This window comes from Euwallacea fornicatus, chromosome 10, assembly GCF_040115645.1.
Source record: "Euwallacea fornicatus isolate EFF26 chromosome 10, ASM4011564v1, whole genome shotgun sequence".
NCBI classification, from domain to species: domain Eukaryota; kingdom Metazoa; phylum Arthropoda; class Insecta; order Coleoptera; family Curculionidae; genus Euwallacea; species Euwallacea fornicatus.
Genome location: NC_089550.1, coordinates 4,370,550 through 4,398,458, shown reverse-complemented (window position 1 = coordinate 4,398,458; position 27,909 = coordinate 4,370,550). Strand labels below are relative to the sequence as shown.

The window sequence follows — 27,909 nt, the reverse complement described above, 5'->3', positions numbered from 1 at the left end:
ACCTGTGCCGCCTCGGAGATTGGCATGAAAGGAAAGACGGTTAAGAAGAGAGATTTGCTTAGAGCTCAGTTCCATAATGAAAAAAGAAAATAAGTGGAGGAGGCCCTTAAATCTGGCAACGCAGTAGAAACGAACCTTAATATCACGGGAGGCAAAATATACTAGGGGGTGTCCTGGGGCGCTCAAATGGAACAATAATTACGTTAAATATTTAGAAGCCCATTTAGCTGTTAGTGTGTTCCCCGAATTCGTGTGAGCATACAGGGTTCCACAACAAAAATCGAGGGGAAAGCGAAACTAAAACCGCAGGTAAGCAATGACGGCCTCGCTTAATATTAAAGGGGCTTTTTTCGTTATTTAGGCATGTGGGAGTTGAAAAGGTCATGGTGGGCAGCCTTATGCTGGTATTAAATATTAAATGTGGAAAGCTCCCATTGGGAACGTTGAAGTGCAAATATAACGTAAATTAGGCGGGAAAAAGTTAATGAGGTAGGAGAAGGGGTATCATTTCCTAGAGACCATCATAACCGTAGCTAATATAACTGGAAAGAGATACTTACATCTGTGAATTTTTCTTTACCTCACTCTTCTCTTAACTAATTCAATTTTCAAGTAGTTCACTAATACGTGAATTTTCTACATTTTTTCAGGCCGTTTAGGTATTTAAATGTAAAAGTTTTTGCTCGATTTTAGATATACGAGAACTGTCTGACAAAAGGTTTCGTTTACGTTTCAAGAAAGTAAAATTCTCTAGCGAATGAGACCATACTAAAAAATCGGTAGTGTGAAAAGTTGTTTATTGCATGCAGAAACATGGCGTTCCTACCTGGATCACAAATCTATTTAAGAAATATCAAAATCTTCAGGAAACTCCGGAAAAAATTATCTGCAGTAGGAACTTTTTGGAAAATTTCCTATGATTATCACCGTTTCATTATCACGCGACACACTCTTTAAAATGTCTCTAACTAATTAACACTCCTATTTATTTAATTTCCTCTTGTGGTTTCGTGATTACTGAGATTATGGCAATAACATTTTCTAGTAGTATTTTCACCACACATATAATCAACGGCAAAGTGTTTTGCTTACTGAGAAATTTGAAACTTTAACGTGATATAAATAGCATATGTTGATATTGTATAGTAATATTGATAATAAACGAGTTTTAAAACCTATAAACCATAATATACAAAGATTAAATTCAAGTAAAGATAACAAATTAACTCATACATAATAACTCATAACTGATATAGGCGTTGTTCGTACTTCGAAGGAACACTTACGTGTCGCAACAATTCTAAATCATTTTTGAAATTATTGTTTTGTGTTAAGTTAATTGGAATTATATCAGAGTAGCAATGAGAAATGTAAAAAGTGAAACTCGTTCAGCACCGTCCAAGTTCGAAAAATGGACCCCGGCAGGTCAGGTCCAAAGAGGGCCCGCGGCTCAAACCCGACAAATACAACTGTTCATTTCCGAAAGTGTGTAATTATAGGTATAAATATTATAAGTAATGCATCAGAATTTTAACGTACGTTACTGCCTTAAATAGGTCCTCAGTTTTCAAGAATATTAATTGAGAGTAATTCGACTTCACACCAAGGAGGAATATAAAATATGAAACATTTTAAGAAGTTTTATTCTATGATTCTATTCATTGAGCGAAAATGCGATATAAGAACGCACGCCACTGCCTTCAGCAGTATTTGAAACGTCAGCGAATCTTAATACGACAACCGAGACTTAAGAGAACGAAAACCTAAGGATGTTCAAATTATATCAGGGGGATATTAAGGGAGAAAAAGAGGCGAAAAATTGAAAGAAAATTTCGTTAGGTTACCTTTCAAAAATTCATGACTTTGAGGAACCAGACAAGCCACTATATCTTAAACATATTTTCATGTTTTGAATGTTTAAGACTTTTTGCAAGAAAATTCAAATTTATACGTACTTTAACGAATTTTATTAAGAATTTCGCCCACGGCGTCAGACTTGCTAAGACCGGTCCTGTCACCGCTCAAAGTTTGAAAAGTGATAAAAAAATGGATACCTCTCGCCTTTTAACATATTTTGAAAAACATTTCAGATTTTCGTAATTTTTTACATAAAAAATTGCAAAAAATGGGAGCACAACGAGAGTGTGTCTCGGAAACAGAAGAAAATACAACCAAGCGGTTTGTTACGTTCCATTGAGCTCGTCGAAACGATTAATTTTCCCTATTTCTTGACGAAATTATCCCCCTTATGTACGTGCCTTATGAAAAATTGAATAATTTGAAGACCGTTTTATTATGTGCAAAATTCACAAGAATTAAAAAAAAAAGCGGAGTAAACTACTGCTTTTGAAATGTCAAAGACAAAATATATTATATTGATAAATGAAATCTGCCTTTTAAATATAGAAAACTCCTCACCTGCTCTATACCTGAGCCTATACCCAAATTAATCGGTGTTTATCCATTATCTGGAGCGTTCTACATAAAAAGCATTTTAATTAAAATTCATCAGTATGCATTTATATGTACATATATTTTTATTTATAAAAGGTATACCTCAATTCTAATAAAACCATCGAACGATGCCAGCCCGTACTAATAAAACAAGCATTTTTATGTGCAAAATTAATGCATCAGTTCCCACAATTTTGACATCAAATCTCTGATTAAATTACGTTTGTGAGTCCATCCCTGTATATATTTTTTTTCTAATTACTTCCTTTCGTGGAAAAACAATACTTACTGTTTAATTAAAAAAGAGTGTTTATCTTTGTAGCGTTTTTGGCGTTAAATTACATAATAAACCCTTGTTTATCATAGTGTCGTGTTGGTAATTACAATTTCAGCTCATAATCTCATTTCCCCAATGGAAAAAATTTATTAATCCTCAACACATGTGAAGTACCTAGAATCTTACCATTACGTAAGGCCTGTGCGTAAACAACGGCGACAAAACAACTTTGGTACCTACCTACTCATTTTGCCACACCTTGCAGCTTTAAAAGCGGCCGTAGCACAATGGGTTTGGTGCCTATATATTTTGTGAGAATGGGTTCTTGGGAATATTTAATATCAAGAGAGGAAGGAACCCGCCGGGCGCAGTGGCGGACGGTGTTGAGACCCTCATGACCCAAATCTCCTTCGGAAACGTCAACCCCATTTTTACATCTAATTTGGATTCGGAATGCGCGCTTCCTGCCCCACATATCTCTCCGACTTATCTAATATAGGCTTTCGGGGCAAAAAAGATAAGCGTCTTTGACTTTCGGCTGTAATTTCCTAACAACCCCATATCCAATTCAAAGCCGAACAGAAAACTATCCTTTGCAGTGTTTGGAAATGGCGTATATTATTCAGGAATTTCTTCCTCGGAATTTTGCGGCTAAAGGGCCATTGACGTAGGTCTCTATTTTATTTCCCTTCGATACTAACAACTACCAATTAGCAACATCAATACAAAATAAAAATTATATCAAAACACGTAAAACTCATAAAATTAGCTTTAAGGAAATGACGTTTTTCCCCATTATTGTACTTTCTTACTTCCTTCGTTACCCATCATTTTAATCGTTCTGTACCTGGCCATTGAATTAATTGATTTTAGTTTAAGTCTAGGTCACTATACCTGAACCCAATTTACGATCATTATTTCCAACTTCATTGACGCCGTAAGGTCAAAGGGGCAAAGTTTAGGAAGCATAAAACGCGGACCTGCCTGCCACTGTGCTTTATAACGAGAGAAAGTGTAAAAGAGAGAATCCGCAATGTAACTGTGATCCCTCCTATGAATGGCTTTTACAGCTCAGGATCAATAGCAAAAGTCCAGGGAAACAGTGCCGTGCTCGCGTTAAATATAATTGAAAGGGCCTATGACGGTTTGTGTTAAAAAATAAGTTATACTATATAGGTATATGGGAAATGACTTTCGTAAATTTAACTAATGATTAATAACATAATTTTAAATAAAAAAGTTCCCTACAACAAGAGTCCTAAAACCAAAGATTTCATCGTAAAACAAAAAAACCATATGTTTTGAGAATTGGCAACGTCGCGTCGTATTTATTTCATTTCGATACCTCCCTAAATGGTCGTATCAACTAGGTATGCATTTTTACACCGCTTTTTTTGGGTCCAATAGGTTTTACAGTTAAAATTTAAACATTATGAGATTCATATTTTATTATTTTGAAATGCCACTTACTTTTAAATGATTGTTTGTCATCTCTAATTAGCACAATCACTCACATCACAGTAAAAAACACAAATTTTTCATTGTTTTCACTACATTAAATGTTCGAATTGTCCACCATTTGAGTCCATGCATGTACTCTTAAATACTATTCAACAAGGTTTAAAATTTGTTCTTCGGCTTCAGAAGCCACTTCTCGTCGTCGACCTCGTCCTTAATGTGTAGGAATAACGCGACTTGTATCCAGAAGTCTTTGGGAAACTTGCACAAATGTTTGCCGAGCTGGAAATTTCCTTTCTGGATAACGATTAGCGTAAACGCGCTCAGCTTCTTCGGAATTTTCTAACGTCTCTCCATAAATCAAAAGCACGTCATGGTAATCGCGTAAAAAATACATTTTCGGATAGGTACTGTTAATAAGCTCGACTATTTTCACGTACTAACAAAAGGGCAGGTTTTATCAACCGTTGGGTATTGAGGAATTGCAAAAAATAATCACAACAAATACAAACTCCATTTCTGCGGTCGCATTCCCTACAGCGTTGCCGCTTAAGTCATATTATTAGTTATTAAGTTCTAAATCGCTTTTAGCAATGTTGTTGCTGAATAATTAAAATTTTTTGCGTCAAACAACCAACATCTGGCAAGTACGTTTTTCATCATTTTATTAAAATTTCAAGCTTGTCATACCTTTTCGGTTACCAACTTTAACATTTTTTTTAACTATTAGGTTTTCGGCCCCTGTTCTAAGGAACTTTTTTGCTCAAAATGATTTTCTCAATCATTGGTTAAATTTACGAAAGTAATTTTCGTAACATCCTGTATAAAAGGTGTACTAAAAATATTATTTAAGATCGGTGATTAAAGGCTCAAAAAAGCGACAACTGATTCACGTTAGTTTTACATATACAGGGTGACTCCAAAGTTAAAGTTACCCTTTCACCAGCGAACAGAGGTTCACAAAATATTTTTTTTTCTTTGGCGTCTTTTCGAAATATCGAGGTCAACGGAGATATGGTTATCAAAATTATATTTCAAGGACTAAAATTTGGTAGCAATTGCCAAACCACTTGAAATAATGAAACAAAATTTTACGAGTATCAATAGCTACGTTGAAAGAGTTTTTCAGCGAATAAAATTATTTTTGAGCTTACCAGTGACATGAGTATAAAAGAGTTGTTTCATATTTTTGAAAAAAAATGGTACTCCACCGATTTTTCTAAAAATAAAAACTATTGTTGAATTCCTTGTTCGATGCTAAAAAGAAAAGCTCTTTTGTTATTTTTTGGTAGGACACAGTATTTTCAAGTAAAAAATTTTTAAACCGCTTTAATGCGCGCCTAAAATAAAATAGTTTTAATTTTAAATTTTTAGAAAAAAAAGTTCAAATGTAATTCGGCGATCACTAACACCTACCAAAATTTTGTTTAATTATCTCAAGTTGTTTGGCAATTATTAATAAATTTTAATTTTTTAATAAAACTTTGACTTCCGGTACCTCCGTTGATACTGATATTTCGAAAAAGCGCCAAAGGGAGAAAATAATATTTTTTGAAGACCTATTCGCTCTGAACTCCAACTTTGGAATCACACCGATTGCAGGATAGAGAGCGGTCGTTTTCGAAGCTCAACGTTGAGGAACTCAGTAAGCATAAAAGATCCGGCATCTCAGCAGCCCCCACCTCCTCCGCCAAGTAAACAAACAAACTAACAAGGTAGTCTATGTGTCTTCTTAAATTTTGCACTGACACTAAAACGTTCCTTCTTATTTTGATTCTTAAAGATTTAACGGTTTTCCCGTTGGAGTTCTTTAATATCGGAGGGTACAGATTTGCAAATGACGTCTTTTATAGTTCCCCCTAAATAATAATCTAGTGGGTACAAATCTGCTAAACACTCCGGCCGACATATGTTACATCGTTTAAAATTACTAGGGAGAATTATTTCAGACAAATAATCAGCCACTTTCCTAGCGTTACATGATGGCGCACCATCTTATTGGAACCAAAGGTTATTCAAATGCTTGCAACAAATCTTTTCATCGGTGTCATTCATAAAGTAAGTCTGTAAAAAGTGCAAATACCCATCTGCGGTCAAATAACCTTCATAAATGTATGAGCCAATGATCGTTTCACCAAATAAACCAACCCATATATCTAGCCCGAAACGTGCTTGTGGTCCATGTCCTTGGTGTTTGTGTGGATTTTCAGTGGACCAGACATGTTCATTGTGACGATTGAACATGCCTGAGTTGGTAAACTTGCACTCATCCGTGAATATAACGTTGGAAGGAAAATGGGGATTTTGCTCCAGAAGTGCCATAATATTCCTACAAAACACTTCTTTCCGTTCAGTATCTCCTGGATACAGAATTTGAGAAATATGAATTTTAAACTGGCGATATTTATTTTTTTTTTTGAATTTGATGAAAAAAAAATGGCTACGTTCGTTCTTGAAGCAGTCAAGGTCCTCCCAAATACTTGACGTGCAGAGAGACACACTTTAGGGTTTCGTTCTGGGGATATGGGTCTTCAGAGTTCCCAGGAAAATATGTTCTTATTCCCGAGAAATTTGAGTCGAATTCATCGAGAACACTCAATACATAAGAAAAACACAATTATTTAATGAAAATGTGCAGTTTCACTCGTGTAATCAGGAACGCCGATTAATTGTGCCATTGCAGACCAGCTGTCGTCTTCTCAATCTCCATCCCCACGATATCAAATCGTTTCGGGAAAATTCGTCCAAGTAAATGCACTTTTCCGCATGCATTTGAATGTGAAAACTTGCACTTTCCCACCCTAGTGATATTCTGCCGTAAGAGCAATGCTGCAAGTTACATTCTCACACGGATCATTTGAAAATGGCTCAATATTCTCTTGAATAAAAAATGCTTTTTTTTTCAGCACACTTTTACCGCTTTTAATTGTTATAATTTCCTTACAGTCTTTTCAGGCCATATACGCCAATGAGTTTATTCTTTAAACAGGAACGAGTACAAATATCTCCTAATTACTCAGGGTGTAGCTAGCGAAAGAGCTAAAATTGTCTTAAAATCGGGCAAAACTCGTTCTTTATTAATTACAGGGGTTACTAAAGGGGACGAACGGACCTAAAATCAAGCAAAAATTCTTGTTTCTAAAAGTTATTAACAGAATTTTTTCAGGCTATAGAATACACAAGAGTGACTGATAAAAAAATTAAGATTTACACGTTCGTCTACTAATTTACAAGAAGAGTACTAAAAAGAATCACGACTCAAGTGAAATCAAGAAAGCATTATTTGCTTCAGTGGCCTTTAGGAAGTTTTATATAGTTCTTAGTGTGCGCCAATGCGTTTTGCAATGTGTTTGTCTTTTAAACAAATATATACTCAAATGACCATTTTGTATATTTTATTATTTAGGTAACGGAAAATAGCTACATAGCAAAATTTGTGACTTCTTCTGCTGAACACCAAGGATACATTGACAAGGGCACTTTTGCTTTTGAAAACGTTATCTTAAAAATGTCCAATTTTAAATTAGTTGGCAGTTTCCAGTTTTAACTATTACTAGATGACCCAATACGAGAAATCATGGATCATTAAAAGCTTTTAATCTGACGTTGAATAGGTTTAGTTTCAGGATGATGTATTTCCCATTTGATTATCTCCAGAAGAGATTCTGTAATGTTGTGTAAATATAATTACCTTCTACAATAACTTTAATTTACCTTCTTTGGGATATACACAAAGGAGAATACGAAGAGAAAATTATCTTAAAATTAATACCTTCAGTTTCAGTGCGGCGTTTTCTCTCATTTTGTAAGCTCTATAAACCTACACTGGGCGGGTTGCTCGATTTATTTTAGTTTCCGAGATATGAGGTAACTTTAATACTGATTTTCATGATTTTAAAAGAGCCTCGGAACGAAGGTTCTTCTTGAAGTTGCATTTCTAAGGCAATAGAGCCTTAATAGAGGTATCTATGGTCAATGTAGGATCCACGTCGTAACGCGAGCACGTCGAAAAGTTTCAAATTTTCCAAAACGAGAGGGCGGATATCTTGGTTGTGGTGTTTTGGGTTGGGATTGCGAAATTAAGGGGTAAATTATTATATATTTTTTTTGCAAAGAGCGCGAGTTCACCAAAGTAAATTTTATGTGAAACAAAAATATTTTAACCGATATTGATTTTCTCATGCGGGCCTATTGTGAAAGTTTACATCAACGCAATTTACCCTTTTTACGGGCACCAAATATGTTATGTTTACTTCATTGCCAAAGAAAAAAATAATTTCACCGCACCTAATGCAATTTCGAATTAAACGAGCAAATTCCACCGAATAAAAAGTAAATTTTTTTGAAAAAAAAAACGACATGTTCTTTGCAAAAATGACATGTTTTTTGCAGATAAAGCTTCCGATTAAACCTTATACAAGATGCAATATGTGTTGCGTTGCTACCTGCATTTCCTTTGTTCAAATATGCATAAGCAGATGTGACAGATGGCAGGTATACATACAGATTTATATGGCTTTGAAATACAGGCGGCACACGATACCGGAATTCTCTACTTTTGTGATAGGGGGCTTTTACGAGGGCTCGTTTAGTATGAAATTTGAAAAGTTGAAATGAATTACAAACACAAGTTGGGAGGTGGATGTAATAAAAACCAGAGATTAATTTGTAGACTATGAACGGAAGGATTTTGCTGCCTTTTTACAGTATTTTTAGTACTGTAAACTTACCAATTTGTGTATTTAGAGCCTCGATTTACGGTTCTCATGAGCATCTCTCCACTATCTGTATTTGATCAGCACCTGAAAAAAAATGAAGCAAATTTGAAAATTAGGAAATGGGAACAATTAATGCATTTCGGACTAAAATCGATTAACAAAGTGTCTTCCAATGTTGCGCAACCGTAAGCACGCCATTGAATGTTTGCTTACATATTTAATTTCGTTTAATTTACATCAGCAAAATATTCGAATTACGTGGGAGTTACAGAATGGGTTAGAAGGGTGAAAATGCTTCTGTGCTTCTAAAAGTTTTAAGGATCCATGATGTCGAAGGCGTCCGGTCCCTAATGATTAATCATCATTATTAAATAATTTGTTAACTTTCAAGAAACGTAGGCCAAACAGTTAAGAGTAATTTTCCAAGAAACTCTAATTGCCACGAGTCGCCCGAACAAAAACAACGGTTCGAGCCAACGCCTAATGTGAACATTTTTTGCCAATTAAAGTTCCCAAACTTTGGATATTACACCAACAAACTAAAAGTATCAAGTTTTAATGTAATATCCTCAGAATCTGGAAAACTTTGCTCTTATCGGTTTAGCATTTTGCGGCTTTGTCGTGGTTTTTATCATCCCTTTTGCTAAAGTTTGAGCAACGACCGCTTAATCTCCCCTGAGTATTTTGTTAGGTATTCGTTACCACGATTTAGAGACAATGACGTACCATTCTGGACTCATTGTTATGTCAACCTATGAGGGCAGTAACGCACTATGTCTGCCTCGTGGTAAGTTAAAACTTTCAAGCGGTCTTCATATCTCTAAAAGTTGTTCTTAAATTCCCAGTTAAAGGATTCAAAATCGATGCTTTTAAACAATTAATTCGCTCTTTGCTCTATATCCACCGCCAGTGGAATCAAAAAGTTAATCTTTGACGTCGATTAAATTTTTTCATTTGCAGGAAAGGGAGAAAATGTCAGTGGTCATCCAAAAGAAAAAAAGAAATTAAAATTTTCTCCTTATCGGGGACCTTTTATTTTGTAAATTTTGGGAAATTGAAAGCCGATGGTTCAAAAACATGGATCCCCTCTTCGCTCTATACCCATCGACAGGGTTGTCAAAGAGTTCATGTTTAACGTCGAGTTTAATTTTTCTTTGTCGGGACTGCTGCTGGATAACGAACAAAGAGGTCACCGTTTTGAATAATCGATTTGGATGATTTCAATACGAAATTTAAAGGCAATTTTTAAAATATGAGACTGGTAGGCACAAATGGGTTCCCGTGTAACTGTGGTATCTCGAACCTTCGAGCAAGTACCTGAAGAGAAATCATGTCAATTAACTTTCTAACCTCAATTCGGTTTATGCGGATCAGTATCTTCCTATCAAAGACATGCCCGTCTAATATATCACTGAGCCTCGTTGAGACTTTTAAGCCCTATAAAAAGTTCAACTCATCAAAGTGCTCGATTCCTCGACTCTCCCTATGCAAATTCCCATCAATAATTCGTAATGAAAATAAAAATACAACTTCGTTCTGTCTCTTAGATGACCACTACATTGGTATTTGCTCCATTTTCTGTTTGTCCGACAAGGCAAAAATGTTCTCAAATACATAAGTAAACACGCTCCTCGAGCGATATTAAATGGAGGCGAGTGAACTTCAAGCACAGAAAATGTATCATCAATCAACGCTGGGGAAAGGTCAATCGATAAAGTGTATTTGCTCAGTTCCCGCAAAAATTCTTACTCATTCGTAATGAATTTCGTATGTACAGTGTGTCCATAAGACGTGTTTGGCACGTGTTTCTTCCCTGTTTAAACTAAGAACTCGATAACTCACTCTGGGAACGCACTTAGGGAACACTACTCTAAATAAATGGATCAAAATATTTGTTCGTGCTGCATAAGTACCTGAATCCATTACGAGAATTATTCACTGGCAAGCTAATTTATCTGCTCTAATGCCCCAAAAACCTCGGGATTAAGTAAGTCCGTTATCTGTCAAGATCTTGCTCCATTAGCATCAGGAAGAGGCGAAGGCATTTCAGATACGTATAACTAAAGTGCTATAGAACAATTTATTTGAGGCTCTAATTTCAGTTTCGAAAATCGGCAGTAGGAAGAGTAGGAGCTTTAGAATAATCTTTGCATGAAATATTCTTCAAAGTTTGTTACAGGTTTAACCTTTCCTGAGGCTCTAATTATTAAATTGATAGCGAACCGAACCGCATTTACAAAGAAAATTGCCCTTTTTGGGCTCTTTTTGAATTAATTTACTTGTAAAGTCAAATTTATTTCAGGTGTAAAACCTCAATAGCATTTCTCCCGAAAATGTGCACCACATCCATAATTGAATATCCCCCAAACCTCAGAACTCATTTTCCAAAGATGCCTCTATACGGACAAGCTTTGCCTTTTTCACTAGCGTTTCAACATGAAAAAAGCTTTGATGTTTATGAACTTCCCCTTGGAAATGGACTAAATGTCTAGAAACACCCAGGTGTCGGCAATTATCTAATTGATTTTAATAATTAAGCGGGGTAGGAGTTAAAGGCTCTGCCAGGTCATCTGACATACACGGGAAACGAGGGGTGATAATAATGGGGTTGTCGTAAATTAATCGAAGGTGTTCGATGATTTATTAAAAACTACTTTTTGACTTTTTTAGGAGTTGTTGGTTTAAAGAGATTGTGACAGGAAAACTCGCTATGAAAATATTTGCTCAGGCTTCTGATATACAGGGGGAAAATTTTCTGACATGCAGGTATATTTGTTTGGTCATTTTCTTCAACAGATCTGAATAACAAGCAAAAAGGGCGAAAGACCGAAACGTGTGAACCACGACGTCACATTTGTAAGCCTTAATAGTCAGTGACATGTCACAAGACAAATTTACTCTAGAGAAAGAGGGCTCGACCCCAAAGTCAAGAGAAGACTAATTATGAGTTAAAAGTCTCGTTTATCAGTCCTAATGTTTTTTTTGCGCGATAAAACCAAACAAAATTTCGCTTCGAAATTAATTTTATCTTTGCCGAAAAAACTCAAAAATTGTCTCTCATTGCACAGTACCGACCTAATACTCAATTCGATCCTGATTAAGTCTATCGATCCTCTTTAATTGCAATATAAAAATAAATTTTAAATTCCCCCATTGTAATCCTATATGGAACACGCTGCCTATTTTACAGCATTCAATTCAAGCAGAAAAACGGATTTACCGTTCAAATAAATGCATCGGAATGTTTTTATTATGAGCAAATCCCTGCTGATGGCCCCCTAAAGGCCGCATAGAAACAATGGTTGACCATATGTCATAGTCCATAAGCGAGTTTCATTAGTTTTTGATGAAAGCAGATTGACTAAAACCATTATGCATTTTTGTGTGAGGATTCAATTAAAGAACTGCAAAATCAAGAATGGTAAAAATATGCGAAAATTGAATTGAAAACTGGGAAAATACCGAAGGGAAAAAACGTGACAAAAACAGTAACGATGGCTTTTTATAGGGTCATTATTAAATTCAACAGAGGCAATTTCACTGTTATTGCATAATTTAATACTTAACCGAGTCGACTTGGCATTGCAATGGGAACCATTTGTGCTTCGAACCAAATCCAAGAGTGGCATACTTTTAATTTTGTTTGTTACAAATAAATTAGCAATAAAATCTGGAGGTTACGTACCTTCATGCCTATATAGCTTTCAGTTATTAATATGATGTACCATCGAGCTTCCTAGTATAGGAGGTACATTTTATGCAGGCGAATCCACTTTTAATTTCGGGACATAGAGCAACCGCCCTGCCTTTCATCTTTTTAATTTCTTCCATGAAAGTTTTATGTTTATAAGCATGGCAAACCCATGAAAGCCGGGGATTTAATGCAGGCAAGCAGAAGAGCCGCCTCAAAAGAGGGAACCACGGTTTTTAAATCTATTTGCCTCGATATTTTTCGGGAGGATAATGAAAACTGGCAATAAGTGAAGTGCTTTAATTATTTAGTCTCCTTTTGGAACTCTATGTATATTTTTAATTTTCGTGGGAAAGCTTAAAAATATAATAAGCTGTTTATGTGTGAGATAAATTTCCACCTTAATTTATCTCTTGGCTTGATATAATAAAAGTGGCCGAGCGTAGATAACTCCCTTTGGGAAATAAAGCTAGCCATACATTTGCTCCGCAATATTCGGCATAAATAAACGTTATTTGCATGGAACAATTTTTAATAAATATTTTTCCGAATTTCCATTCTCTTTGAATAAATTTCATAAAACAAATTCAACCAATTTGTGCAAACAGCATTAAAACCCGCGTGTATGGATGGGGCCGAACAATGAAAACATGAGGTGGATGGCGGGCCGTATTTTCATTGGCAGTTTCATCCGATATGAGGCTACATTCAGCAGACCCCATATAAACAGGTATCAAAAGGCTTGCACCATGTTTCATACACCAACCACCCTAATTGCTAATCATGTCAATTGATATATTCAACGTTAATTTACATGGAGCGTAGGAGCTTTTTTGCATTTTGACCATGGAATGGAAACACACAACAGGGAAATTTGCTAAACATAAAACGTCTATCTGGTTCGATGTTGGAAAAAAGCTAGTGGAAGTAGTGGGAACTGAGGTGTATTTGGAAGAGAGCGTGGAAATTAAAAATCATTAAATCTTTCTGGTTTTATGATCTCGTTAACGCAAACCTATCAGAGACTTGCACATCAAACATTCACAGAGAGTAATCTAGCTAACGTTCGTTTTAATGATAAGTCTAGCTTCGTTACGAAGGGTCCGGAAGTTTTGCGATGAGTGGTACCACCACTTGTGCGGTACCTTTTATCCACTACTAGCTCCAATGTCGGCAACGACTCAACAGTCACCATTCGTAGACAATCTTCGTTACAGGGATAAAGCTGCCCTTTATAAGGTGGGGCAATGCATTATCACTGCGTTTGGGATAAGATAGTTTCAGAAATCTGAGAAATTCCTAGAGACGCATGTTGAGTTTCTTTACTTCTGAAGTATTTAATTCTAGATAACAAGTTTAGTCCTCCTCTCTTGTGTCTTCTGAAATTTCAATGAAGTTGAGGATTATTTCCATTTTTCTGCGTCTGGCTATTTTTCTTTAAGGCATTTGCATGCTGCGCCAAGTACAACGGTAATACATCCCCATTGTAGACAGAAACAGATTGCTCCTTCAAGTGTCACGACATTGAATAAAACAATTGTACTTAGAAGGCAGTATCATTCTTTGTAGCTGTTTTTAAGTCTTCTACAAGCCATTACTCACTCCCTATCCAGCATTCATCAGCGCCCAGGCTAACTATAATATTTCAACAGTGATCGAGAAAGATTTAAACCGGGGCACCAGCATACAAGAGATTCATTCACCGATAAGCACATTCGCAAGTTCCAACTTACTCGTATTTTATTATTTATTGGCTAGATAAACAATGTAAACGATGCAAATTTATGCCTCGACTTCTGCATTAATTTATCGATCTGTTCTTCCGTGGCCCGTAAACGGGAAGTTCGAACTGACAAATCGATATCGGTTGTTAAATACTGCGTCATGCAATTCGTTCAAATTAAAATTGTATTAAACTGGTCGAATAACGTTTTCTATCACAACATTATCAGCACACCCCAGGAAACACCTACGGCCATATGTAAATATTTTCGGTTGGGAATTACCTCCATTTGCTTTGCCTTTGTGCGCAGTTGATGGATGTTTCCCTGAATTTGTTTAAATAAATTGGAAATCCAGGGTTTCACTATAACATACTTTTTCGAATGCAGCCCTCGATTTTCATTATAAGTTTTTGTTTCGAACCGATTTCCTCGCCAATCCATGCGTGATGTATTCAGTCGACGAAAGATTTCTTTTCTACACCATTTCGAGGGCCGATCGTTTGAAACAATGTTTCCGGGAGGGTAAAAAAATCATACTGAACGGGGACATCTTCAGTGGAGATGAGGACGAAAAATCCAATATTTAACTCGTGTTGTATCTATAAAAAAATACATAATAGGAGTGAAGGAAAGCGAGGTGTTCATCGAGAAGAACGATTCGAGGAAACGTTTGCTGGCATTAAGAATATTCGATAAACTGTTGGAAATGCAACTTGGGGGTGATTTATTTTCTAGTCAATCTAGATTACTAAGTTTCAGACTGAAATTCAGATCTTCTAGGTCTCTTCAGAAAACTTAGTTTCTAACGAAAACTTCTTGGCATTAGTAGTTTTAATTTGAGCGAAAATGGCATTTTTGTTTAGTAAATATGCGAAAAGAAAAAAAGGCGATACGTTTAAACTTGGGTCAGGCTTGATTAGGCGAAATAGAATTCTATGCAATTCCTTAAAAACCATCATTATGGTTTATATTTCCAATTGTTTCTGTGAAAATGTTTACATTCTGAATGTAACGGCGAATGCGCTTTACATTTTTTTAATAATAAACCCCTAACTAGGACAGTTACTACTCGATGCCAACACCATCATCTCCTCACTTTTTCCTACATTAGTAATTTTTAGGTAACTTTGGTGCTGTGGATGTTTGTCATATTCTATTACATACTTCGGTGTTCGTTTGGTAATACTTTGACCCATATACCATGTATATTGAGGATTTAAGTGGCTTAGTCACTTCCCAAGAGCTTATAAAAATATTTTTGATACTGCGAATTGCGATGCATACTTCACATTGTCAAGTACTACTATAATTGGAGGATTGATCTAAAAGAGCGGCGCTTTAGTCCGAACTGACCTTAAGTGTCTCAACTAAGGCTTAATAGTAAATATATAGTGGTGAAAAATAGTACAGAATATTTTTCAAATTCTTATTCACTGTTTTTGAGAACAGTTACAATTCCCAAATTCTGGCTCAAAGTATTTCTAAGCTTATGTGGGTCATATACATACTGTTCCTGATATAGCTGCTATTAATGTTTAATTTTCTTGATCTATTGTAGTTTTTGCTTGGAAAAATATATGGAATATTTTGTCGTTTGTGATTAATTTCCCTTCAATTCGATTCAGGCCCCAACAGATTGCCATAATTTAACTGTATTAGAATAAAATTATGGCTCAACACGTTTATTTTTCAATTCAGTTTAGACAAAAAGTAGTTCAGCTTTATCGAAGTGATGAAATTCAACGTGATGCAGCAAAAAATTTAAATATTACCCAGAGTGCCGTGTCAAAGATTTTAAATAAATTTTGCAGTCAAGATGGTGTTTAAAACCGTACTAAGTCGAGAGGTCCCAGAAAAACCACACTCAAAATAGACAAAGCCATTAGACGAATCTCTCTCAAAAATTCCCAAAACACATCAAGACAAATCACAAAGGAAATCGCCACACAATGTAATTTTGAACTTATTAGTAGAACTGTAAGAAATCGTCTAATCGCTGCGGAACTTTACGGTAGAGCCGCTGTTAAAAATCTACTGCTCTCGAAGAAGAATAGAATGGCCAATATGAAATTTGCGAAGTTTCACTTGTCATGGACTACGGAAAAATGGAATACCATGCTTTGGAGTGACAAGAATAAGTTTAATTTGTTTAATTCTGATGGTAGAGATTATGTGAATCGCCTAGTGAGAGAAAGGTTTAATATTTAATACCATATTACTACTGTGAAAGATGGTGGTGGAAGTATAATCGTCTGGGGGTGTTTTTTCCGATGCAAGATTGACCCGTTGGTTCTGATAAAAAGAAAAATGAATCGTTATCAATACCGACAAATCTTAGAGAATAATAATATGTTACCATTTGCTGAAGAAGAGATGCCACTTTGTTGGACCTTTCAACAGCATAACAACCCGAACTACACGTCAAAAATTGCAAACGACTGGTTTTTGACGAAAAATGTGACCGTACTATATAAACAAAGCATTTGACAGTGTATGGCACAAAGGACTATTATACAAACTGCACAAACTTAAAACACCAACGTACTTACTTAAAATAATAAAAAATCTACTCGAAAACAGATAATTAGAAGTACGCATTAACAACACTCTTTCCTTTTCGTTTTCTCCCGAACAAGGACTTCCACGAGGATCGCCACTCTTCCCCCTTCTTTATAACGTCTATTGTCATGACGTATACAACCACGATCTGCTGGACAAAAAGCACATCGACGAAACTGCATACATACTACAACACGCGGACGATACGGCATTGATTGCACACAACCAAACTACCGCGAAAGCCGTAGCAAAACTACAAACACTAACGGGCAACACCATGGCGTGGTTCTACAAGTGGCGACTAATACCGAACGCCACCAAAAACCAATTGATAATACCAAACTAACAAATTAAAGACAACTCACCGGCAATAATGGCGGACGGTCACAGGACTGAACCAAAGCACTACATAAAATATCTGGGAATGACAATAGACAGTAAGCTGAAATTTACGAAACACGTACAAAATGCGAGGACGGAAATTATAAAAAGGACAAAGCACTTTAGAGCACTCACATACAAGAACAAGGGAATCAGTACCAGAACAGCAACCAAAATATATAAAGCCATTTGCAGGCCGCTGCTGGATTACGGACACATACTCAGAGCAAACGCTACCGACAAAACCAGGAAGCATGTACAAACCACGGAACAAATAGCGCTTAGACTGATCACCAAGATAAGAAATCTTTTAAAACCCTTACACAACCCATCCAACGAACTTCTCTATGGACGGATACAGATGACAAGAATAACGGAAAGACACAGACAATTACAGACCAAATGGAAAAACAATCCGCACAACTGGAATATACTGAACCCACTGTGCCTAACAAGACCAAACAGACAATCCCGCTACCTTTTCTCAGCTGCGTTCCTGTTGGAACACCTAAATTGAAGTGAAGTTTTTCTTTCTTGGGTGGTTGGCTTTCTGTTGTTTTCTCTTCTTTTGTTAACTATTATTATCTTTACTGTTACTATAATTTTTGCCAAATGTATTAAACGTACACACACAGGCGGAAAGACCGATCGGTCGATAGCTTATTTCGTGTGAAATAAAGATTTATATATACAGGGTGTCCTACAAGTGTTTCATTATATTTCAGTGGGTAATAGTACATTGAAAAATAATATGACTCCCTATATAAACCATATTCCAATAATGCTTCATTAAGAAGATACAGGGTGTTAAACTTTACTTAAAAAATCTAACTTTTATTGATATATTCAAAACCGTTTGAGATATGTAAGTGAAATTTGGCATGTTTTGAGAGTTAATGTAGACGCATTTATTTATGCAAAAGGGCTATTTTTCGTTTCACCAGTGACGTGCGTACGGACACCTCTCAGCACATTTTTAAAGAAAAACATGTGGTGGGCCACTGCTTTTTATCAAAATAAAAATTATTTTTAGAAGTTTAATTTTATTTAGAAGAAAAATGCTCACTTGACTCTTTTTCGTCCGACGTATCGTTTGCCAGCACAAAATTGAATACCGCCTATATGCACGATATTCTCTAAATGGTTTTAATAATATTAAGTTTGTTTTAAATATTATTTATTTGCTATAACATTATAGAAATTGTTCAAATTGGTGGCCATTTTGTTCGATACATAATTGAGCTCGCCTGTTCATTGATACTCTGATACGTTGAAATATTCCAGGTGTGTTTTAAGTTTAACACCCTGTATCTTCTTAATGAAGCATTATTGGAATATGGTTTATATAGGGAGTCATATTATTTTTCAATGTACTATTACCCACTGAAATATAATGAAACACTTGTGGGACACCCTGTATACAGGGTGAGTCGGGAGGATCGTGCCAAACTTCAGGAGCGTGTTGTACATGAAAAATAAATGTAAAAAACTCAAATGTTGTTATCCGATTTTCGTTTGTTTACAAGTTATAGCATAAATAAAATTAAAACATAAAGGTTAAGCAACATTTAGACGAAACGTTTCCTGGACGTTGGATTGGTCGTGGTGGCCCTATTAATTGGCCTCCAAGGGGTCCAGACCTCACACCACTAGACTATTGTTTGTGGGGTTGGTTTAAAACTGAAGTGTACAGGGTAAAAGTGGACACTCAAGATGCACTAATTCAACGCATTAGAAATGCTGCAGCTGCTATTAAAGAAAGACATGAAACAATCAGGAGCGCAACGAATGCTCTTCATAGACGAAGCCGAAACTGTTTAGAAGTTAATGGCGACATTTTTGAACATTTACTATGATATCAAAACGTTAATTTATGGAATTTCTTATGAAATTTATAATTTTATTAAATTTTATGTTTTAATTTTATTTACGCTATAACTTGTAAACAAACGAAAATCGGATAACAACATTTGAGTTTTTTACATTTATTTTTCATGTACAACACGCTCCTGAAGTTTGGCACGATCCTCCCGACTCACCCTGTATATGTGACTGTACTTGAGTGGCCCTCCCAGTCGCCCGATCTCAATCCTATTGAGCATTTGTGGAAAATATTGGCTCGACAAATTAGATTATAAACAATTAAAAATAAAACGGAACTTCTTCAAACTATCCAGGAAAAGTGGCGGAAAATTCCCGTGGGTACTTTACAAACGCTTGTCGATCTATGCTACAAAATATTAAATTACCGTAAGTATTTAATTTTTTTAAATGAAAATGAAATAATATTCCATACTTTTTCCAGGAAAATTTGTTTTTGTCATTAAAAAATTTACAATAGTTATTCATTTAGAAAAGCTTTTGTTGTTAATTGATTACTTAATCATAAAATAAATGTTTGTCATATTTTGTTTAAATTGAGCACGCATTTAACCTTAATTATTAATAAAGAGATAAAATATTCCATACTTTTTGCCAACACTGTGTATATTCTCGAGTACGCTTCGCAATAAATTTTAAGAACTAATTATTTTAATTCAAGCAGCGGCCAGTTTTCAGCATTCCCTGGTGAATATTATTTGCAAGTTAAGGAATTTAATTTGCGCTTGGATAATTCTTTAGGTAAGTTTCCCTGGAGTTACTGAGACATCATAAACCAATATCTTGAAATGTTGCCCATGAATCCGGTACCAATTTCTATTCCCGTATAGAATTTCCCATCGCGTTTAACCCTCGCCTAATTTATTCTTTTTCTGGATGCCTCAAAGTTGAATTGACAATTTTGAGTGGCCATCTAAACTTCTCGGGTTTAAAGATGATGTTTTCAGCTAGATTACCCCCGGATTGCCTTTTCTGAATTAAAATCGCCAACTCAGAAACACTCATTAACTGCCGTTTTGTTTTCCGCCCTCTTTTTTGCTCACTTAATATTGGCATAAAAGTTTTCCTCATGGACTATGTGCACCGACCGTTGATATTTATAATTTATTTAAAAATTAACTCCAGGAAGGTATCGCACTCCATGTAGATTAGAGAAAGGACCTTTAAACAAATTAGCCTCGTTATAATTAAACTTAGATATCGAAAGCCAAAAGGTTGGGGAATTTCATAATTCAAATGCAATGCGGCTGTCAAATTAATAACAATAAATTATGGCCTTGGGAGATAATAAAACAATTCTGTGATTGTTATGGCTCGATCGGCTGACATTATCACAGGTTCACGACAAAAATGGCTGGAAAGGCTCTTTATGGAGGTTGGCAAGCAAAATTGCCTTCTTATCTCGAAACATAGAACTGAAAGGGCAGGTGTGCTATCGTTTGTGATGGCATTTACACTAAACCTGTTGCTTAAGCCGTGTACAAAATGCGGTTAAATGAGGTTTTGCTCTCAGTTTTATCAAGGAAATGGTTCTGGGTGGGTTGAGGTGAACGTGGGGGAATGCCCTTAAGACATTTCCTCGATTAAACATGATGTAAGGTTTCAACTGCGTCTCACTGGAGAGGAAATACTTAGATAATGTAACCGATCAATGCAATCAACACCGTGAAACTTCTGGTAAATGTGAACACACTAGACCCTACTACATTTAATGGTGCAGAAACACTAATTAGGATTAAATTTCGTTGGATTTTGCGCTAAAAATTCCAAAAGAATCATTAAAGAAAGGAATGTGCTTGAATGGAAAATTAATTGCTTATTAAGTTGTTGTTATTAATTATCCTCGATTGCTGCATAATTCCCTTATTAGGGACGTTAATATCCATATCAGCAGTACACGCTTGATATGCTTCAGTCATTTTGATCTTGTTCAGATAATGGAGAAATATATACGCTTGAAAAAAAAAATTATTATTGCCCTGTTAAATTGCACGACTCTGTTACATTAACGTATGTGAGGTCCAGTTTGAATTGACGACAAACAAGTCTAAATTTAATGCAAAATGACTGTCATCAAAAACAGCTTCCGGTGGCAACGGCACTGAACCGCGAAATAAAGACTGAGATGAGATAGCAACAGATTGTTTTAAGGGTTATTCAACCTTAGTCCGAATTGCCCGAATAGCTTTACTGTTGGAAAAAAATCAAATTATTTTAAAATTTATTTCATGGTTTATTAGGCAGGCTCTTAACATGTCTGTTTAAAAACTGGACTCATAACCCATCAATTTCAATCAAAAAACGACATAGAAGCACTCCTGCAAGAGAGACGAAAGACAAAACGCATGATCGGTATTTTGTGTTCTGAATTAGTTAGCAAATTACTAGAATTTTGAACAAAAAGATGGCCTAAAAACCCAAAAAAGATCAGTTTGGCCTAGGTGTATTGAGCAAAAAAAAATCTCAAAATTACGAAGTTTTTCAAGGTTCCTGAAATACTCGAATAGCCTTTTTGCGTGAGTCAAACTGAGCTCGAGTTTGGGGCTAGTCGAAATTATTAAACTGCAGATAAATTTATCAGGCCGATAATTTCACAAAGAAACAAAGAAAATAAAAAACTATTCGTTTGAGTGTTGGCCGCCCAATTATTCGCCTGGAAAATTTTCAGCGAAACGATTATTGAATCTTAAGGCAGTTCGAGTTGGAACATGAGGATGCGAAAGTTTAATCGAAAGTGGCTTTACAGAGCTTACGTAATTCACGGAGATTATATAATATTTGAGGTCAACAAATCTAAGATCAATTTAGATCGGTTGCAACTTTGTATTTATAAGGTGGCAAAAATACGTCGATTAAGGCCGCTTCATACTACAGCAATCCTCGTGCTCAACTCATGCAAACCCAAAACTGAATTCATTGAAAAGTAATCAGTGTGTTCACACTAAAGTGAGCGCTGCGGCCCTATGCATTCAAATGGACATCGCGCTCATTTGAGTGTGAGCGTAAGCGTTGCTTGACCCTTGGTATGGAACGGGCTTTAGGGGTTGACTGACCTGTGCTACGTAAATATGGTTGTTCTAACTTTCTTTATGTTTAGGAGATATCTGAAACATTCATACACATTGACATTCTTCATGGAATTCGACTAGATAGAAATGTGGCCCTTTCTCTTTTCGAAAACTTTCTAAGAAAGTTCGAGAACCCATCCGAAAAACTCGATCGCAATCCGAATTGACTAAAGCTCTTTTCGTAAACGTGCCAAGAAATTGCTTCTTTTCTTCAATTACGTGATGCTAATTTCTAGAATAGAATAGAACAGGATCGACAGAAGCTTCACATGTAGCTGATTGCGATGTCAATGCAGAAAAATTGAATGGCTGGGGGGTTGGAAAATTGGATCGGTTACTGAGAAACATCAGGACTCTGATGATGGCAAAAACAATAAATTTTTGGATAACTCCAGGAGATGCAAGTCTCTTCAGTCTACAACGCCCCGCGAGGGCTTTCACCGCTAGGCCCAGCTAGGTCGAATGCCTAGCCGATTACTCGTTTGTAGACTTACGATACCGTTGATTGCGAACATGCCTGGGTTATGCTAGATGTCTTGGCCCTGTCCACACCCTACTAACTAATATGTTTTAATTATTCGCCAGAGGTGGTTGATTCTGGTCAGAAATATGCATTTTCCGACTACAATTAAATTAATATATAAAAAAACAAATGTTTTCAACTTTCAACAATACCTGAAATTAAATCAGGAATCAAATTTGAATAATATGTAGGCCCTTGATAATCTTCACCTTAAGCAACCTCAGAACGATACATGTTTATATTCAGCTAGCTTGTACGGAAAATTCGACGAAAACACGAAACAAAAATAAAACGAAAACTGAAACTTTTCCTTTTTCAGTGGCCCAGAATGGTCGTCAGGAGAAACAGGAATGGAAATTTAACACAGCAATTCGATGAATACTAAGCAGCATTCATCAAGCAAGAGCTTGCTTGGTTTCATTTTTAAACTGGCAAAAGCTTGGAATCCGCAAGTAGTTGGGAAATTTAGTGCACATACCTTAAATAAGTTCTAAATAGATACGTCTAACGGATGATTATTTATCACTCCATTGGATGTGTGATTGCCAAACAAAGGCTGGCCTATTTGAAACGGCTTCAAACGAGTTTTAAATTAGTGTTATAACCAAGAATGGAAACGTGGCTTTACAAAATAGACAATTAAGTGCTGATTCAAACCTCTTATCACTCTCAAACGATGACTGTAATAACTGAAGGAAAATATTCTTTAACGCACTGGCGATAATAATACTGTTGCCATGGCCTTAGTCAAGCCTGCAATGAATAGTTCCATTCAGGGTTATTGTAGTTTGGTAAAAATTTTGTATAAACAAAAGGGAATATCTGAGAACTTTGCCAGACAGACGCAAGATGTCTGGGCGCCATTCGGGCTGTTTTCAGTTTTGAAGAAAACTGTTTGGGAAATCGAGAGCTTCCCCTGTCTAGTTCGGACGCGAGCTAATGGAAACAACAGCTGCCGACTGCTATCCCGGCAAACAAAATATTAAAAGGGATTTGGATTATACAAATTGAGGCCAGAAGCTGGCTTAGTTACGAGGCAAAAAAGGTTCAAAAACAGAAAAAGATCCACATTCAATAAGAAAAATTGTCTGCATTTAATCCACTGGGGCAGAGTCACATTCTCGACTTAATCCCAAGGAATTATCCGACTATTAAGACCATCTGTTGACCTAGTTGATACAATAAATGTAATACAAGTGTCTAAGAGTGGTACGGCATGTGTCTTTAATCAAAGATAAACAGTAATAACCATTGAAAGTCTACTGCCAGAGAAACGAGAGAAAGAAAATCCTTCCTTTGATAGGTCGACTGCAACGATTAAATCAAAGTTTTGAGCAGAATTTAAAAGAAAGAAAAAGCATAGATTTTCCATTCCACATATGAAATGGATTAAACAAAACCTCCATGAGGAATACATAAATCCTTATTACAGTAGGAGGAATCCAAAGTAAGCAGCTTTACCACAAAGTAGGCAAGCATCGGAAAATTATGTAATTCCTATAGAATAGGTAGTATTGAAAGTTCGGGAGTTATAGTTTTATTGGCATTTATGTATCTTCATAATGAGTTCTTGACACACATACGTATAGCAGAAATCTATTCCAGTGTAATCCCACAAAGAACCATAGAACAGAAGCAATTTTTTCTATGGAAGTTCCTCCAGGCAATCGGCGCCCCCGTCTGGCGTCGACAATGGCTGGAAAGTCGATTTCTCCTGTTTCCTGAAAAACTGCCACGATGAATCCAAGACATGATAAAAGTTTAATTTGATTAGGGAGTCGATGCTTTGCTTTCGTCGTTTATGCATCATTAGGCCAATTGGAATTCTTTTCTAGGAAATTGTATCACAGGCAATTAGGCAGCAATTAACTGGCTTATGGATTGAAACATTTATCAAAGACATCCTCAGCTGCTTCGAGCCTATAGACATGCATTTGGACGCGAGTACGAAACGTTCAATATTGATACGTAAGTACACAATCAGGAGAAAGCCAAACATCGCTTTGAGGACTTGAACTGATTTAAATATTCAACCGACTTCATTGTGTTTAAGTAAATCTCTTTAAGAGTAAACATTTCTTCGAGCTACCCAGTTGCCAGAGTAAGTATGAAAAATAATCAAATTCGAAGATAATTCTATGACATTAAATATTAATTTTTTTTTGTATTTCTTAAGTTTTTAAAAATTAATTTAGGACTTTTAAGCTACCTGCTAATTTTTTCTTATTTCTTGTGAATCAAAATTTTTTAAGTTGACACGACCAGTTCCAAACCAAATTTATATGTTCTTGCCAGATCGGTGGATGATGTCGAAAGATAACAAAACTTGCCCCAAAAGTGTCGTTTCCCTCAGGTCATCTTGCAACAATCCATTTACGTATATACATAACGTCTATATTAATTATTAGATATACGTTTACTGCCTTGTTGGTGGTGAAAATTCATAATTTAATAAAATAGTTTGTCCTCGATTATGTCATTAAATTTTGATGAAACCATACTTAAGCATGAGAAGATCATTTGAACACTTGATTAAATGATAGTTATTACCTCGTTTCTAACTACATGTGGGATTGATAATAACTCATAAATTCATTAAACCTACATATTTACGTCAAATTAAGCTTCGGATTTGATTGTATCCTTCCGGATATGAAGTGACAGTAATTTAATAATTCAATTCAAAAGAGAGTCTACAATGCCCTTCAATTCGAGAATTATTCCAGTTAAACATAATTGCTCCATATCTGTTTTAAGAGTTGCTCTATCTAGAAAGTTAAATGCGAGAGTTTCATAGGAAATTAATTATTCCAACAGGGATATTTAAGTATTTTTTAGGTATAAGAAAAACATGCTTGTTATGCGTACTTTATGTATGCTAAACCCATCTTTAAGCTACCAGGGTTTACCTAAGACCACGGTCTACCTAAAGATTTAGGTATGATAATTACGAAAGGGGTTTGACGTACTTTTACATATACAAGGTGTCTACTAATTGATGGCTTTGATTTTGAGGGTCGATTTCTTGTCATATTTTATAGAAAAAAGTTCTAATAAACGTATATTCTATCTTGCTTCGTTTTCGTGACGCAGAGTCAAGTTTTTTTCGGATTTTCATAAATATTTTCGGACGTAAAAGCAATATCTCAATGAAATTCAGTATTCGGGGGTTTTCCAATACGAGATATTCAAATATGATATCGGTTTTACCGCAATATTTAGGGGGCTATTATTAAATGCTAATTAATAAATTAATATTTTGGTGAAATTATATGCAAAGAAATTTATTAGCGTCAATATCCACCACCATTGCTTTGAGAGTTTTCAAACAAGTATACCTTTTTTGTTTGTAATTTATGTGGAAACAAAACGTAATCTATTAGAAGTCACAATACAGAGTCCTAAAAACGTCAAGGCAAATTTAACACAAGAACATTACTGCAGGTGGCGCCACCTACATATTGCGATAAAACCGATATCACATTTGAATTTCTTGTGTCAGAAAACCTCTGAATACTAAATTTCATCGAGGTATTACTCTTAAGTTCGAGAATATTTATGAAAAACTGGAGAAAAAAAAAAAACTTTAACACCCTGTATCACGAAAACGAAGCAAGATAGGACATATATTTATTGGAACTTTTTCCATACAATGTGGCAAGAAATCACCCCTTGAAATTAATGCCATCATATAGTAGACACCCTGCATAAAACCAGATGAGAGGAACAGACAGTGGATTCACCCAGTAACTATGTTGGTATTTTATAAAAAAATTGCATTTCGTCCCACTTATGAAAATTAAAATTATCAGTTTTTCTAGGCGATTTCGAATGTTCTACCACTAATCATCATTTGCTTCAAAAATCATTAAAAGTTGTTCATTGAAAAATCATAGATACATTGTTATTTTGTGATGTATGGTGGTGTTTTAGGTATAATCAATCCCGTTTGAGGTCATTAATCACCCGTTAAAAACGAATTCCACGACTTCAGCAAACACTCCATATGCAGGAATTTATGAATTTGTTATGTGAGTAGGAATATTTGATTTTTGATTACTTCAAATATGAATTCGTTTTCAAATAAAAATATTAAAAAGTTAACAAATGGGCTGGTGATTAAATTAAACCAACCATAATTATTCTATCAATCAGAATTTTTCTAATTTAACGCATTTTTTACATTGGTGGCGGTTTTCTACATGTACGGTAATGTAAAAATAGTTTTCAACGCGGCTATCGACGTCTAGCTATGTACCCCACCCGGACTGCGGATAACGTACGGTAAGTAAAACGCACGCCTCATAAGAGTAAACGACATGATGCGCGCAGTATGATACTTACAAAATAATAATACTTGCAGCGTAATAAATTAAACCCGAAACGCAAAAACCTTTCTTATTCAATTCTTAAGGTGAGTTATACTTTATACCTCGGGTTAAACATATATCTAAGTAAATGACCCATTATGGTTTTTCCAACCTTCCTGCAAACAAAGTATAAATGTATGTCGAAGGTATAATATTTAATATTTATTACGCATGCACTATAATCGACGCTGCAGCGTGTGTACAACGGTCTTTATGATGCACGTATGGTTACCATGGGAACCTATATTAGAACTTTCAATACTCGCATATTTAAACACTCGAAAATTTATAACACATCTTAACGCCCAACAACGTCAATTAGTTGTGATATTGATGTCCTCGTAACAAAAAAAAATTACAATATTCGTGGATAAGAGCCTTTAAAGCCCTTGCATCTTCCAACGTGTTTCGCAATATGTCGCCCGTGCTTTAAAGCCCTTCTTATACTCTTATATTATAAAATACTATTATACTATATTAGCATGGTACGGCCAGTGCATTTTACGGTATGGCCTGGCACCTGGCACGTTACACGTATTTAAATACGTCCATAACAGCCAATATGTGGTCTTAATTTTCACATTACGGTTTACTGTTATGGGCACGGTACATGCTCAGTGGGTACTGTATTTATGAAGGTAAATATGGACAAAGTATAAAGTTATTTACAAGGAGCCCTAAATTTATTCCTTTAAGACCGAGCGAGAGTCGAATGTTTTATTCGTTAAATGAGATGTGATGAGATGAAATGAGAGTTAAATCTAATGTAATGCTGGGTGCTTATTGGCAAACAGAAGCTAATGTC

At 35.6% G+C, this 27,909-nt stretch overlaps 1 protein-coding gene across 5 annotated transcripts in view; it reads right to left on the bottom strand.

Annotated features, from left to right (window-relative positions):
- The window catches only part of Sema1a (semaphorin 1a), a 220,096-nt gene that overhangs the window by 189,801 nt on the left and 2,386 nt on the right, over positions 1-27,909 (bottom strand). For 2 of the 5 annotated variants that reach the window (XM_066286315.1, XM_066286311.1), the window contains exon 2: positions 8,920-8,991. The gene's annotated coding sequence lies outside the window, so the exon portion shown is untranslated. Of the gene's footprint in view, positions 1-560; positions 764-826; positions 1,078-4,201; positions 4,640-8,919; positions 8,992-27,909 lie in introns of those variants that run through there. The other 3 variants (XM_066286312.1, XM_066286313.1, XM_066286314.1) reach the window with 3 other exon arrangements.